We start from the raw sequence: 16,246 nt of genomic DNA, 5'->3' as shown, positions 1-16,246 counted from the left end.
CTATATCAATAATTTATTGGTAAGGTTTTTCCAAACTGCTTAAATTATCCCTAAGAAAGTTTTAGGAGAAGAGGTGAAGGTTAAGAATTTTACTTAGATTTGCTATACTAAGGGCAGCAGACATGCTCTTCACAGCGGAAATGCCACTCTTCTGCATGGCTTCTGGAAATAGTCAGGTTATTCTCCCTGCTCCCCAAACACTTCTTTAGCCATACAAACACACTCAAAGGTGAATTTCACCATTAGTGGCTTCTTCTTTGAAGCCAAAGGACAACTATACATTTTTCTCTCCAGCATGGCCTATCAGAAGTCCATTATACTGGGAGTCAGGAGACCCAAGTTCTCTTCCCAACTCTCCCCTGGTCTGCTCTGTGACCTTGGGCAAGTCATGAGACCTCTATAGACCTCAGTTTCCTCATCTGTAAAATGGGGGTGAGATCTCTCGTTAGCCCTGTGAGGGACAGGGACTGTGTCTGATCTGGTGACTTGTATCTATCCCAGAGTTTATCACATAATAACTACTTAGTACTGTTGTTTTACAATCATTATCATTTTCAATATTATTCAAATGGAAGTGCTGCGGGAACCGATCTTGTGCTGTGCTTAGTTCCTTATGTGGAACCATTTCATCCCTTAGTGGATCATAAAATAGAATAGAATAGAAGAAGGATCATGATGACGACAGTGATGAGAATAGTGACAGCAGTGAAGGTTACAGTGGTGATGCCGATGGTTAGGATGGAGGTGATGGCAGTGACAAGTGACAAGCAGACTGTATAAGTCATTAGTGAACTTACCTAATTTTTACCAGACTCTTAGAGTTCCAGTGACAGACCTTAATTTCTAGGGGTTTATATCTTGGCATTAACGATTCACTTCCATAAAAGGCCCCAGGCAAAGAAACACATTCAGCCAGTTCTAAGTTACAGTCTAAAAGGGCAACAAAAATAAACTCCAATAATTCAAAAATAGCCCTGTTTAAAAATGACATTTTGTGAACGGTAATTCCTCCGGTGTCTATACTGCTGCCAATACTGGAGTTACCACCATTCATCATGGTGAGGGAAGTGTGTATCAAGGGCAGAGTCCACCCATATCGCCAACTAATCACTTGCGTTGTTCGAAAAGAAATAGCTATTTAAAGAAATTCTATTAGACCCTATTATGTCTACTGTTGGGGTAATATTGGTCTCAGTCTGGAGGATAGAGTTTCATTTTTCTCCTATTCTTCAATTCTACAAGCAAGGAACAATATGTTCCCTCCCAAAGCCTAGGGTGTGATTATTTTTCATGGCTATCATAATGCTAATTTGAGCATCATCATTTTCATACCATACAGTGGGGGATGCATAGGGCTCTTTGTAACAACTGAGGACAACAAACTCACCAGCTGTCCTACACTATCCTAAGTCTGCGGTGTTAAAGACCATTCAGACCATTCGAGCCATTCAGATCATTACTGTTGTTGACTAAACCTGCAGTTATTCTTCCACAAGCAAAACTGATGATTTGCAAGCACTCCAGATTTCCTGATGTTTTATGCTCCTGTCGGTGAACTATTTGTAAAAACACTAGAAGCTATGCTGGGGACAATGAGGCTGACTATGAATCAGTCCACGCAATCTTCAGCCAAAAATGAAAACTGCTTTACTGCAATCTATGTCTCGCCCTTGGTCTTGGAAGACCCATCAACTAAAATTGAATTCAGTTTAGGATACCACAGAGGAACAGTTACCTAGAAAGCCAGAGCTATGAAAAATGCTCAGGTAAGACCCTGCTCTGCATGCAGTCGGTGTTCAGTATGGTGCCCTGCACTTATTAATATCGTAAGTGATAATGATGATGATTCATTCAATCATTCATTCAATTGTATTTATTGAGCACTTACTGTGTGCAGGGTGCTGTACTAAACGTTTGGGGGAGAACAATATAACAATAAATGGACACATTCCCTGCCCACAACGAGCTTACAGTCTGATGATGATAATGAGTGGAAGGGACCAGTTCCGCTTAACCTAAGGAAGCGGACTAAGGAGTTCAGGATAGCTGTCCTTAAATTCATTCACAGGTCTTTTTAGCTATAAAATGACCGTAAAGGAAGGAACACTTTCATACATGGAAGCCATTGTCGGGGACAGCTTTTTGCTGTCTGGGAATCAAAAGATTATGATTTATAGGATCTCTCAACCATGTTTCTGCCTGGCCCTTTCTGATACTTCCTCAGTTCTCACCCCCAAGTAGTCCCCCTCTTTCTTCCTGCCTTCAGCTCCTCCCCACCCCACCCCACAACCATCATGGAATGAGAGATTTTTTATTTTTATTTACTATTTCTCAATCACATTAAGTCCTCACAATGTGCAGAGCACTGTACTAAGCACAAGGATATCAATGCAGACATAAACAGTCTCTGGCCCAGACAGAGCACACAAACTCTGTCTCAGAGAGGAGGGAAAGAACAGAGATTCAGAGAAAGAATAATAGGACACATTCAGCAAGAAAAACCACAAACAGAATCCCTAGGAGGAATATTCTTCAGGCTCTTCCCATTGCTCCAAGCAGGGCCTACTTTGGTCCAAACTTCTCCAACCTTTCCCACATCCTAACTTCTCTACAGGAGCTTCTACCTGCCCCACATTCCTGTGGGGAACGGGACTTCTCCATGGTGATGTTGGTGAGCAGTTGGGAGGGGGCCTACCTGATTGTCAGGTATTAGGCCCCCACAGCCCCTGGAGCTCCATTGGAGGGGGAATTCCAGTTCCTGTGGCTGCAGGTTTCTAATGGGATTGGTGGAGAGGAGAAAAACAAGCCTGTCACAGTTCCAGAGGGATTGAATCCTCCCCTTCCCACTCTGTTCAAGCATGGTTCTGGCTGTGCAACATTTAAGTGGGTGGGTCCAATGACAGGGCCTTAACAATTTGCAAGTGACCATTCTGCCGCAGAGCAGGCTCCAGGACCATCTGCAATAAGACCTTTGTCCTGCTGACATTGAAACTTCCTAACCACATTCCTCTGCCACACTCCCGGCAGCTCCTTTCCCACCAGGGCCCGGGGAAGTGCCGACTTCCAAAGCTGGAGGCGAGGACTGATTTCTTCATCTGTGTCACCATCTATTCCTCAAATCAGCCGGCCAGAAGAACTCTGAACCTCAGGGGTGGTAGTACTCCTTCAAGAATCTTTTTATTACAGCCAGCAAGTGGTATCAACCCAAAAGTACCTCAGGGCTCTATGGATGAGAGGAAGAACATTCCCCAAAGTTAGAGGACCCCAAACTGTTACAACTAAAGGGATTGATTAAAATGGTACAGAAAGTTCACTTTGGGGTTGTACAGGATCGTTCCTTTCAATCCTAAGTACGAAGACCTCAAGGTGTTCATCCTTAAGAATTCTAAAATGACATGATGATGTCTGAGAGTAATCTGTCTGAATGTGTACTTGAACATCAATTTCAAATGTCATCAGGGGCAGGACCAGCCACATTTACTATTTTTTGCTATAACAACAGCTATTAGCGTTTCGGATCTGGAGTCCAGGGGATTTCCTATATCCCAAAGAAGAAGCAGCATGGCCTAGTAGGGAAGCAAGGCCAAGCAGCTTGGGAAAGCAGCATGGGGAAACAGCATGGCCTAGTGGATAGGACACCGTACTGGGAGTCAGAAGACCTGGGTTCTAATCCTGGTTCCACTACTTGTCTGCTGTGTGACCTTGGGCAAGTCACAAAAATAAAAAGGAAGAGTAAAGAAAATGGAAGGAGAGGGAGAGAAGCAGTGGAACAGAGAGAAAAAGGGAGACAGAGGGAGAAGGAGAGAGGCAGAGGGAAATCCCGGAAAGGGAAAGGATGAGGGAGGAAGAGAAATGATAATACAAATACCCAAGCCTGCAAGGTATAGAACAAGACACCATAGTGCATCAATGCCAAATGATGCAGTAACCCAGATGGAAAATGAGGAAGATTTCCATGAAGTCATGATAAATAAACTGAAAGACAATTAGCCTGCTTTCAGTGCCATTTTTTCCAGTCACATTCCAAGTAGGTTAAAGGAGAGCTTCCTTTCTGTCTCTCACCCTTGGGAAGAGCATCCCACTGAGCCCTTGAAGGCTTGCCCCTCATTCACCCATCTGGCCTGACATAGCCACCAGCCTATAAACTGGCAACTTTAATTTCCAACAATGCCTTAGAGCTGATTCAAATGTCCAGCAGACAGTGGATCCACAGAGTTCCTGCGGGGAGGGGATCCGGAGTGGAGGGAAGGGTGGTAGTGGTGGGAGGCAGAGGGAAATGGTTAAATTAGGTTGTGGTGTGGCTATTTGCTACAAAGCTCAAAGAAAAAGGAAATTCCCCAACACTGTCCAAGAAATCAAACATGGCATGGGCTGATACCCTTTCCCAGAAAATATTTTATTCTTAAATTAACTTCCTTCCTCCCAAGCATTTCGCTGAAAAGTTTATCTTACGGTCTATATATTTTGGATGTGGCCTGTATAGTGGCTGCACACACTTAGAATCTGCTTTGCTGGATTCTTTTTTTTTTGGTCTTCGGTGAATCTATCCCATATTCCTGAGGAAGAAATTGGAAGAACGGGTTTAGTAACATAAGACTTTGAAAATAGAGTACCGAGATGTGTGGAAAAGGCCTTTCGCTTCCAAATGATCCCCTCATCTCTGTGGCCTAATTTGTTTCCTTGGGGTAGGCTGCTGCTATATATCATTACCCATGTGAAATGTCATTCTTATCCTTGTTTACAACTTCTTCAGGAGGCAAGAAGTCCCCTCAATCTCATTATCCACTACAGCTGTCCTTTGTGCCAAATCAGCCAAATTAGCCCAATTTTTTCTTTTTTATCAGAGCAACAAAGAAAGGTTAATTCCATGGCCCAAACATTGTTTTTCCACTGACAGGATTAATCCATCCAAGGCTTCTCAGCTTGATCTACTGCACATATTCTAGAAAACAGTCGAGAAAGGAAAACAGATAAACTTGCTGTTGGGTGTGACGTTATTAAACCACAATGGCATTACAAGACCTTGCTTCTCCTTAACCTTTCAAAGTATGGAAGAGGCACTACTTCCCACTGGAGTAGGTGCCCATTTAGTACTGGCACCTGAAAGATCAGGGGAGAGAATACAGCTCGTCAAATGGTCTATTTCCCCATCAAAATAATTCTCTATCGGTCTCTCTCTCTCTCAGTTCTAGGCAGCTTTGTGAGAGCTAGGTGAAGGGAAAGACTTTCCAGTCTTTGTCATTAGAGAGACTTGGTTATAAAACCCAGTGCTACTGTATCCCCATAAGACCCAAGAGAAGGATGATTTTCTTTTAAAATGCTGTCTGTGATACAGCTTCCTTGAAATGTATTTATGCCTAGTTGTCTTTCATTTAAGAAGTCACTGGCAGTGAAATTCGCCTATGGATGCACGTGTGGTTGAAAAAGGTCAACGTGGGTCCTCCAGTCCCAACTTTGTGTTGCTCACAGAAAAATCTCCCTTTGTCGTGGTGTTGAGCTTGGTGTTGCTTTTGCCTTTTTGCCTCACAGTTCTTTCGAAGCCTCTGCTCAAGAAAAGCCACTCTTTTCTGGTCTTTCTGCCTCATCTGTCTTCTAGCTTTCAGCAGTGATGCTGCATTGTCTAAGGCTGTTCTTTATTGCATCCCCAAAGCATTTCCCCTATTTCCCTTGCCTTTGATCACTCCATTTCAGCTATGACTGCTCTAAAAACAACCCAGCAATGGAGAAGTTCAGCAACAATAATTTCCACACAGCAAACACATCCACCAATACCACATAATCATAATTGGGCAAATTGGCTCTTGAGAAATAACTTTCAACCTAAGAGCTCCTGGAGCCATTATTCCCATCCCACAGCCAGGGGCTCAGGCCCCAGAAGGAGCAGGTCGTTATCAAATCCAACAGGGCTAAACCAGGGTAGTAAAACCCAGGTAACAATCGATAAACTCCATTGCAGTCCGAGGCTTCCATTTTGACTTTGAACGAATGACGTTACCCCTTCCTGAGACTATCTGTAAAATAGCAGCAACATTTTCAAATTAATCAGCAGATTTTCTAAGAGACTTTGAGACTCCCCACAGGATCCTACAGGAAAGTTAATTATTCCCATAACCATGCTTGAACTTTGAGGCTATTAAAAGACCTTCCACCATAATCCTACTGAAACTGCATATGCAAGTGTCTTTATCCTAGAGCTGATGGCCACCTAGAAGCCAGTAGAATACATAGCCCCTTCTGAAACATTTTCTTTGTGGATCGTGTCTCTAAAGCCATATGGTTTCTTTCTTTATGATGACACAGTATCATGGCAATCATCAAAAACTGAGCCAATCTGAGCGGAGGGGCATGGTGACTCCTGAAAGATGTCTGTCAAAACTGGGTCAACTTTCCAAAACCTCTATTCTCCCCCAAGGCAACTTAGTGCTAAGACATGAGGTTCCATGAGCTTATCCTTCATGTTTGGATTTAGCCTTTGGTGGGCAGTCAACCTAAAGGTTTTATGTCATGCACGATGGCGCCTATCATTAGTTGCAAAAAGATACTAGGTTGTGTATGAGCTAGGTACATTCCTCTGCGGAGCCAAGGGGTTGCGCTGGTAAGGAACGGATTTTTAGTTACGAGAAAATACTTGGGATGCATCTGTGATACAAAACATTTTATTTTGTTCCACATGTTTGACTCAGAAATTGAGAAAGAATGAAGATGACAAGGAAATAGATTTTATGCCTACTTTTCAGCACAGTTCCCTTATTCATGTGACTTAATTTTGATGAATGGAGTAGATATTCTTGAGAACTACACCCTACTTTTCTCCTTTGTTTGCTGAGAGCTGCTTACTTCACTCAAAATGTTTAAAGAGAGAGGAATTCTGATTGTCACCAGCTCAAGAGCAAATGATATTAGATCCTGATGAATAGTCAGTGAAAACATGAAAACTTGCCTCTCCGCTTTGCTCATTTGCTGTTTTCTCATGCATCTTGGCAGACACACCAACCTATTTTTTTCTGAAACAGCAGCTTCAAAAGTGTTCCTGCATACTGTGCCAAGCTTTTATGGAAGATATATATTTATAAGACAAAAACCTCAGCTTCACACTTCTATTTTTAAACAAAACAGATTTCTCTCACTTCACAAATACCGAAGAGGCTCAGTTGTGTTAATTAGGTGAACGACTTCTAAGTTGAATTGCTATTCTTCCAGAAAGAAGGCCTGCCTCAGTTATCTAGTCTCTCCTCCTTTTACTACCTCCTTCTGTTGCTGCCCTGGCCTCCTGTAATTGTCCTCTCACTCCTCTATCTTGGACACTGTAGAAGTTCTCCCAGAAAGAATCTGGCACCAGCCCAAAGGTCTATGTGTGGAATCTTTTTAACACATCACCAATCCTGAAAATGCTTCTAGTTGTGGGGGAAAGAATAATTGGGTTTTAAAACACCTAATATTTTTATTTGAGTATATATTACCTTTATAAAACATGGAATCCATTTACCTAGAGGGTTAAAGCCCCAGAGGCAGGTTATATTTCACCTTATGGAGCCCAAATGATTCCAAAACAATGAAAAGATTTTGAAAAGTTGGATTTGAAGCTTATGTAAGTAAATCGAATCCACGACCCCTGGACGTAAGCAAGCTTGCTCTTTATCAGGAAAAAGGTTTAAGACACCCCATTTAATCCAAAATAAGGCCATGCATTCAGATGCTTACTTACTGTGAGCCCCATGTGAGACCTGACTATCCTGTATCTACCCCAGTGCTTAATACAGCGCTTCACACAGAGTAAGCACTTAATAAATACCATAATCATTATTATTATACTTGGAAATAATGGGTGGGTCTGAGAGTTTTCAAAGGGAATTTGACCAGGCTTTATCTTATCGGGTTTCCTCTTTTGCCATTTGAGGAGAGATACAACATTTGTTACACAAGGAAACACACAATTTGCCAAAAGAAGTTGTTAGCCACACATAAGTCTAGCTGACTTCATTTTCAAAGTCGATGCTAATGATGGTCAATTCCTATCTTCTTATGTGAGCCTGGCTGACTACTTCTTTGTTTGCATGTAAAGATAAATCATTACTTTGCTAATGGGTTCGCTTCATGCAGGGTCTATCTCTGATTTCCAGCCCCACTCTTGGTAGTGTGATATTTGCCAAGATTTTTCTCAAGAAAAGCAACCCCTCTCACACTTGCCGCAGTGGTCTCCTGAAGGCCATTCATAGATTTTACTTTTTGAGACTGCTCCACTAAGTCTTTAGACTGTTCATTCTGCTCTCCTGGCTTGTGGGTGCCCCCTTTCAGTTCACCATACTGCAGTCATCCATTCTTTTCCCGTGTCCCACGCAGCAGACATGTGGTGTTATTGCTTTGTTCAGTGCTGAGGAGGTGACTGCATTCTAGGACCTAGAGATTTGTGATTTTATCTTGCAATTTAATGGTAAATATGGTTCATAGATGGCTCTGCCTTCTGTCGTATGGCCAGGCCTGGAAGCAATATGGAAGACTGGAAACTACAACAATCTTGTAGACTTTCAACTTGATATGGAGTTAGTTGCCTCTTTGATACCCCACTCTGTTTTGCAGCCTGCTGAAAGCTATACTGGCCTTCTTTTTACAAAAAAAAAAATATTTTTTAGCTATCTGTGCATCACTGGACAGCATACTCCATAGGTAGCAGAATTCAGTGACAGCTCTGTGTTGTTCAGTTGGGTATTGCCAATGAAAATCTGTGGCCATGTGTAGTGATTCCTGGGTGTCAGCTGATATACTTTTCCATTTTCTTCAGCAAAATGATTCCTACTCATTTGCATGACCTTTAGTGTGTGTGACTCCAAGCACAGTCACCTGCATAAAACTGGTCGGGGACCACTGTCTCAAAGAAACACTTAGGCATGAATAGAGTCTCCTTTCAAATCTGACCCTTCAAGTATGCAGTAATTTCATCAGGGGTTACTGACCTAGTCCTGTGATAGGGTATAATCAATCAATGGCATTTATTGAGCACTTAGTGTGTTCAGAGTACTATACTATGTGCTTGGGAGGTATTGTTTATTGTCGTCAGACTTTGAATTTGATCAGGTCGCCCCTTAATCGAGTCTACCCCCGACCCTGATCATCACCCCTTTTATTAACACGACTATATTGTATCATACTGTATCATGTTGCTATATTAGCACTACTGTATTGTATCATACTGTATCATGTTGCTATATTACCGATTTCGTTTATTACTGTTTATTGTTGTCAGTGCTGCCACCCACCTCTCTGGCCTCGCCATGTCCCTCCTCCCCGCCCCTCCCGCCCCTTCCTATCCTCCCCTTCCCCTTCCCCTCTCTCGCTCAGCTCTTTCCCGCTCTCTCCTCTGTCTCCTCCCCCCCTCCTCTCTCCCGCCCTAGAGCCCCACTTTACCAGCGCTACCCCTCTTCCCCCTTCCCCTACTCTTCCCCCCACCAAACCCCCTCTTCACCCCCTCCCCCCTTCTCTCTTCCCCACCCATGCCCCATCCCAGTCCTCTTGTCCCACCGCCACCCCTCATCCCCCTCTCCTCGTCCAGGGCCCGCCACCTCCTTCCCATCCAAACCCTCCCCTCCCCCCGCCCTTCCCCCCCTCCTCCCCTTGCACCCACAGCTACTTTCAAGTGTGGCCTCTGGAACCCCCGCTCTATTACAGGCAAGCTACCTTTCATCCATGACCTTTTCCTCTCCCGCTCTCTCCTCCTCCTCGCCCTTTCGGAAACGTGGCTCTCTCCCGAAGACACGGTCTCCGCCGCCGCTCTCTCCGGCGGAGGCCTCTCCTTCTCCCACTCCCCCAGACTCACCGGTAAGGGAGGAGGCGTCGGCTTCCTCCTCTCGCCCCGTTGCCGCTTCCGCACTATCCCTCCTCCCCCCTCCCTCTCCTTCCCCTCCTTCGAAGCCATATCATTCGCCTCTACCACCCACTCCAGTTACTTGTCGCCGTCATCTACCGCCCTCCCGGTCCCACCTCCGACTTCTTCAACCACCTTGACCCCTTTCTCACCTTCCTCCTCTCCTTCTCTCTGCCCACTCTGATCCTTGGAGACTTCAACATCCATACGGATGTACCCGACGACTCCTCTGCCGCCCGCCTGCTATCCCTCCTCGACTCTGCCGACCTCCTCCTCCACCATACCGTGCCCACTCACCGACTCGGTCACACCCTCGATCTCGTCATCTCCTACCGCTGCACTATCTCCTCCCTCACCGACTCTGAAATCCCTCTCTCTGACCATAACCTTCTCACCTGCCTCATCTCTCACACTCCCTCCCCCGGCAAATCTTCGCTACTGCCCCACAGGGACCTCTGCTCTCTCGATCCCATCCGTCTTTCCAATAGCATCTCGCCTCACCTTGCCGCCCTGTCCTCTCTTCCCACTCTCAACGAGCGGGTCTCCGCTCTCAACTCCACCCTCTCTACTCATCTCGACTCTCTCGCCCCCCTTTCCCTCCGCCGCTCTCGCTCCACTAACCCACAGCCCTGGATCACCTCCTCCGTCCGCCTCCTACGCTCCTATGCTCGAGCTGCTGAGCGCTGCTGGCGAAAGTCCAAGCACCAAGCCGACCTCACACGCTTCAAATTTATCCTTTCCTGCCTTAACTCTGCCGTCTCCTCCGCCAGGCAAAGCTTCTTCTCCTCCCTCATCGACACCCATGCCCGTCACCCCCGCCGATTGTTCCGGACCTTTAACTCTCTCCTTAGGCCCCCTGTTCCTCCCCCTCCCCCATCTCTCACCGCCAATGATCTGGCCACCTATTTCCTCACGAAAATCAACACGATCAGGTCTGAGCTCCCCAAAGTCACCCCTCCGCCTCTCCCCTCCCCCCCAACAACCCCCTCCCCTACTTTCCCATCCTTCCCTGCAGTATCCTCAGAGGAGATCTCCTCCCTCCTCGCAAGTGCCACCCCCTCCACCTGCGCCTCGGACCCCATTCCCTCTCACCTTCTTAAAACCATCGCCCCTGCCCTCCTCCCTTCCTTAACTTCTATTTTTAACCACTCAATCTCCAAGGGCTCCTTCCCCTCTGCCTTCAAACATGCCCACGTCTCCCCCATCCTAAAAAAACCCGCTCTTGACCCCACTTCCCCCTCCAGTTATCGTCCTATCTCCCTACTACCCTTCCTTTCCAAAATCCTAGAACGAGTCGTCTACAATCGATGCTTAGAATTCCTTAACTCCCATTCTCTCCTAGACCCCCTCCAATCTGGCTTCCGTCCCCTCCACTCTACCGAGACTGCTCTCTCTAAGGTCACCCATGACCTCCTTCTTGCCAAATCCAATGGCTCCTACTCCATTCTGATCCTCCTTGACCTCTCTGCTGCCTTTGACACTGTCGACCATCCCCTCCTCCTCCATACCTTATCTCACCTTGGCTTCATGGACTCTGTCCTCTCCTGGTTCTCCTCTTACCTCTCTGGCCGATCATTCTCGGTCTCCTTCGCTGGAGCCTCCTCCCCCTCCCATCCTTTAACTGTTGGAGTTCCTCAAGGGTCAGTTCTTGGCCCTCTTCTGTTCTCCATTTACACTCACTCCCTCGGTGAACTCATCCGCTCTCACGGCTTTGACTACCATCTCTACGCAGATGATACGCAGATCTACATCTCCGCCCCTGTCCTCTCCCCCTCCCTTCAGGCTCGCATCTCCTCCTGCCTCCGGGACGTCTCCACCTGGATGTCGGCCCGCCACCTAAAACTCAACATGAGCAAGACTGAGCTCCTCATCTTCCCTCCCAAACCCGGTCCGCTCCCAGACTTCTCCATCACCGTGGATGGCACGACCATCCTTCCCGTCCCGCAGGCCCGCAATCTCGGTGTCATCCTTGACTCGTCCCTCTCGTTCACCCCACACATCCTATCCGTTACCGAGACCTGCCGGTTTCACCTCTACAATATCGCCAAGATTCGCCCTTTCCTCTCCACCCAAACGGCTACCTTACTATTACGGGCTCTCGTTATATCCCGGCTAGACTACTGTGTCAGCCTTCTCTCTGACCTCCCTTCCTCCTCTCTCGCCCCGCTCCGGTCTATTCTTCACTCCGCTGCCCGGCTCATCTTCCTGCAGAAACGATCTGGGCATGTCACTCCCCTTCTTAAACAACTCCAGTGGTTGCCTATCGACCTCCGCTCCAAACAAAACTCCTCACTCTAGGCTTCGAGGCTCTCCGTCACCTTGCCCCTTCCTACCTCTCCTCCCTTCTCTCTTTCTACCGCCCACCCCGCACGCTCCGCTCCTCTGCCGCCCACCTCCTCACCGTCCCTCGGTCTCGCCTATCCCGCCGTCGACCCCTGGGTCACGTCCTCCCGCGGTCCTGGAACGCCCTCCCTCCTCACCTCCGCCAAACTGATTCTCTTTCCCTCTTCAAAACCCTACTTAAAAATCACCTCCTCCAAGAGGCGTTCCCAGACTGAGCTCCTCTTCCCCCTCTACTCCCTCTGCCATCCCCCCTTTACCTCTCCGCAGCTAAAGCCTCATTTTCCCCTTTTCCCTCTGCTCCTCCACCTCTCCCTTCCCATCCCCCCAGCACTGTACTTGTCCGCTCAACTGTATATATTTTCGTTACCCTATTTATTTTGTTAATGAATTGTACATCGCCTTGATTCTATTTAGTTGCCATTGTTTTTACGAGATGTTCTTCCCCTTGACGCTGTTTAGTGCCATTGTTCTTGTCTGTCCGTCTCCCCCGATTAGACTGTAAGCCCGTCAAACGGCAGGGACTGTCTCTATCTGTTGCCGACTTGTTCATCCCAAGTGCTTAGTACAGTGCTCTGCACATAGTAAGCGCTCAATAAATACTATTGAATGAATGAACTTGGTAGACATGTTCCCTGCCCACAAGGAGCTCACAGTTTAGAGGGGGAAACAGATATTAATATAAATAAATTAGGGATAGATGCATAAATGCTATGGGGTTGAAGTTTGGGTAAATATCAAGTACAGATCGAGGTCTGTAGGTGATGCAGGCAGGAGAGGGAGTAGGGAATAAGATGGCTTAATCAGGGAAGGCTCCTTGGAGGAGATGTGATTTTAATAAAGGCTTCAAAGGTGGTGCAAGTTGCAGTCTGTGGGATTATGAAGGGAGAAGGTTTTTTGCTTGTTTTTTTAATGCTATTTGTTAAGCAAATACCATAGACACTGTACTAAGTACTGGGACAGATACAATCTACTCAATATGGACACAGTCTGTGTCTCACATGGGGCTCACAGTCTTAATGATGATATTTGCTATGTGCCAGGCACTGTAACTCAGCACTGGGGTGGATACAAGAAAATTGAGTTGGACACAGACCCTGCCCATGTGGGGCTCACAGTCTCAATCCCCATTATACACATGAGGCAACTGAGACCAAGAGAAGTGAAATGACTTGCCCAAGGTCACACAACAAATAGATAGTGGAGTCGGGATTAGAACCCATCCCCTTCTGACGCCCAGGTCCGTACTTTATCCACTACACCGTGCAATCTCCATTTTACAGAGGCGGTAATTGAGGCACAAAGAAATTAATAGTAATGTTGGTATTTGTTAAGCGCTTACCATGTGCCAAGCACTGTTCTAAGCACTGGGGTAGATACAGGGTAATCAGGTTGCCCCATGTGAGGCTCACAGTTAATCCCCATTTTACAGATGAGGACAATGAGGCACAGAGAAGTTAAGTAACTTGCCCACAGTCACACAGCTGACAAGTGGCAGAGCTGGGATTCAAACCCATGATCTCTGACTCCCAAGCCCGGGCTCTTTCCACTGAGCCACGCTGCTTCTCTAATTAAGTGACTTTCCCAAGGTCACATAGCCAAGAAGTGGCAGAGCTGGGATTTTTTTAAGGGTATTAAGCATTTGCTATGTGCCATGCACTGTACTAAGTGCTGGGGTTGATACAATATAATAAGTTTGGACACACTCCATGTCCCACATAGAGCTCATAATCTTAATCCCCATTTTACAGATGAGAGGTTATTGAAGCATAGAGAAATTAGGTGACTTGCCCAAGACCACACAGCAGGCAAGTGTCAGACCCACGATTAGAACCCAGGTCCTTCCAACTCCCAGACCTTGCTCTATCCACTAAGCCACCCTGCTTTTCATAGGCCACATTGCTTCTCATGCCAGGTAAAGGGAGTCATTTCCCCAATGGTCAGATCAACCAGCTTCTTACCCAGTGATATACCCAACTGAAGCCCCTTGATGATTAGTTGATGGAGATGAGGATAATGATCACCAGAGTCTTGCTGGAAGAGCTAGTTTGCTTTAAGTAGATGAACATTTGTTTTCTCAAAGCAGTACATTTTTCTCTCCTTGACCTTTCCAAAGTCTGGAGCTTTCTGTTTTCAGCCAGAGTCCTGATTAATCTCTCTCTGATTCAATGAGTGCCCAATATTCTATGGAGATTTCAAATTTCAAGGACAGATTGTGTTTCGTTATAGTTGTTGACATAAGGGAAAATGGTACGTATTCTTCAAGGGGGAAATGAACTGGGGCTGACAATTAAAGAAGTCACTGAGAGACCCCTGCTCTCTCCACCCTCCGACAATCTACAATGATGGATAGCAGCAAAGCCTAGTTAGTTGAACTGGTCCAAATTTTCTTTCTCTGATTCTGAATATTTTACTATTGTCCATATCACCATATGGTTTTTCAGAGATAAAAAAAAAACAAACCCCAACAGTACTTGATTTATTTTCTTGTCATCCATTTTGGTATGCTTTCTAAGAAGTGTGTACCCTAAGCCAGTGGATGAAGCCTGCAGTAAGCAGGCTATAATTTGCCCTGTAACTTTATTTGATAACAAAAATCTCAGGCAGCCTTTTAAAGATTAGTTCTAGGACTTATTATGAAAAAGTTAATCGCTTCCTTTCCCTCTGTGCTTCTTGTTTTTATTCCATAAAGAGCAACTTTGGCTTTTCTAAATTTCATACATCTGGTCAATTTTCTGCTATCTCCTCTGCTCAATCCAGGTAAATTGAGAGAGTTCTCTCATATAATTAAAAAATGACAAGTACAATACTTTTCCACTGCACTGGGAATTTCTTTTTTGAGGATTTGGAATTTAATGCATGACTAAGATCTGAGTACAGGGGAAAGAAATGGAAAATCCACAAAACCAAACTGACTTTTCAAGGTCTTATAGTAGGTTAATATAGGAAGAGATGGACCATAATGCATTTTAAGAGGATTTGGATCTCAATACCTAAGAAAGAGACCAGTTGCTTTAAACTTCAAAGGGAGTCCTACACTAATATTACCTCCACCAGTGATAGAGGAAGAGAGGAAATGGGCCATGGGAAGCAAAATGCAAAGTTAAACATTTTAGGGACAGAAGATAGCTAATAATGCTAATATCAGGACTCTTCCGGATCAAGTGATTTCCAAGGAGTCAGTTGTGTGCAAATAGCAACTACAGGAAATAGTCTACTAACTTTTATTTGCAGACAACTTCTGCTGTCCACACAGTAAGGTACTACAGGAAAATCATCATTAGGATTGGTGTGGTCAGAGAGATGGAATTCCTTGAGCCGCTGGTTAACAGGGAGGAGGTATAGATGGATGAACTGGTGTCACTTTAAAAATCACATCACTGCTATTTCATAGATAGATTGGAGAAGAGGAGAAAAATAGGTACTCAAAGTCAGTTCATTCAATAGTATTTATTGAGCACTTACTATGTGCAGACCAGTCTTTCTCCTTCCTCCTGCCAGGCCTGTGCTCTTCCTATTAAACCTGTGATTCCCAAGTCTTTTCTACTGAAAGTCCCTTCTGCCATCTGGCTAAATTGGGGCAGCAGCGTGGCATAGTGGACAGAACATGGGCCTGGGAGTCAGAAAGTCATCGGTTCTAATCCCAGCTCCACCACTTATCTGCTGTGTTACCTTGGGCAAGTTGCTTCACTTCTCTGTGCCTCAGTTACCTCATCTGTAAAATGGGGATTGAGACTGTAAACTCCATGTGGGACAGGCACTGTGTCCAAACTGATTTGTTTGTATACACCCCAGCGATAAGTACAGTGCTTGGGACACAGTAAGTGCTTAAATACCACAATTATTATTATTATTACTAAATTTCATGGATCTCTTTTCAGTTTCTATTTTCAAGAACAGGTCTGCCATCTTATTGTCTCTCTGGCCATTGATTCTCAGCCTCCTTGGCAGGTTCCTCCTCTGACTCCCATCCCCTAACTGTGGGGGTGCCTCGAGGTCCAGTTCTGGGTTCTCTTCTATTCTCCATCTACACACCCTCCCTTGCCG

This window comes from Ornithorhynchus anatinus, chromosome X5 (genome assembly GCF_004115215.2).
Source record: "Ornithorhynchus anatinus isolate Pmale09 chromosome X5, mOrnAna1.pri.v4, whole genome shotgun sequence".
Lineage (NCBI taxonomy): Eukaryota > Metazoa > Chordata > Mammalia > Monotremata > Ornithorhynchidae > Ornithorhynchus > Ornithorhynchus anatinus.
Note: the sequence above shows the minus strand (reverse complement) of the source record.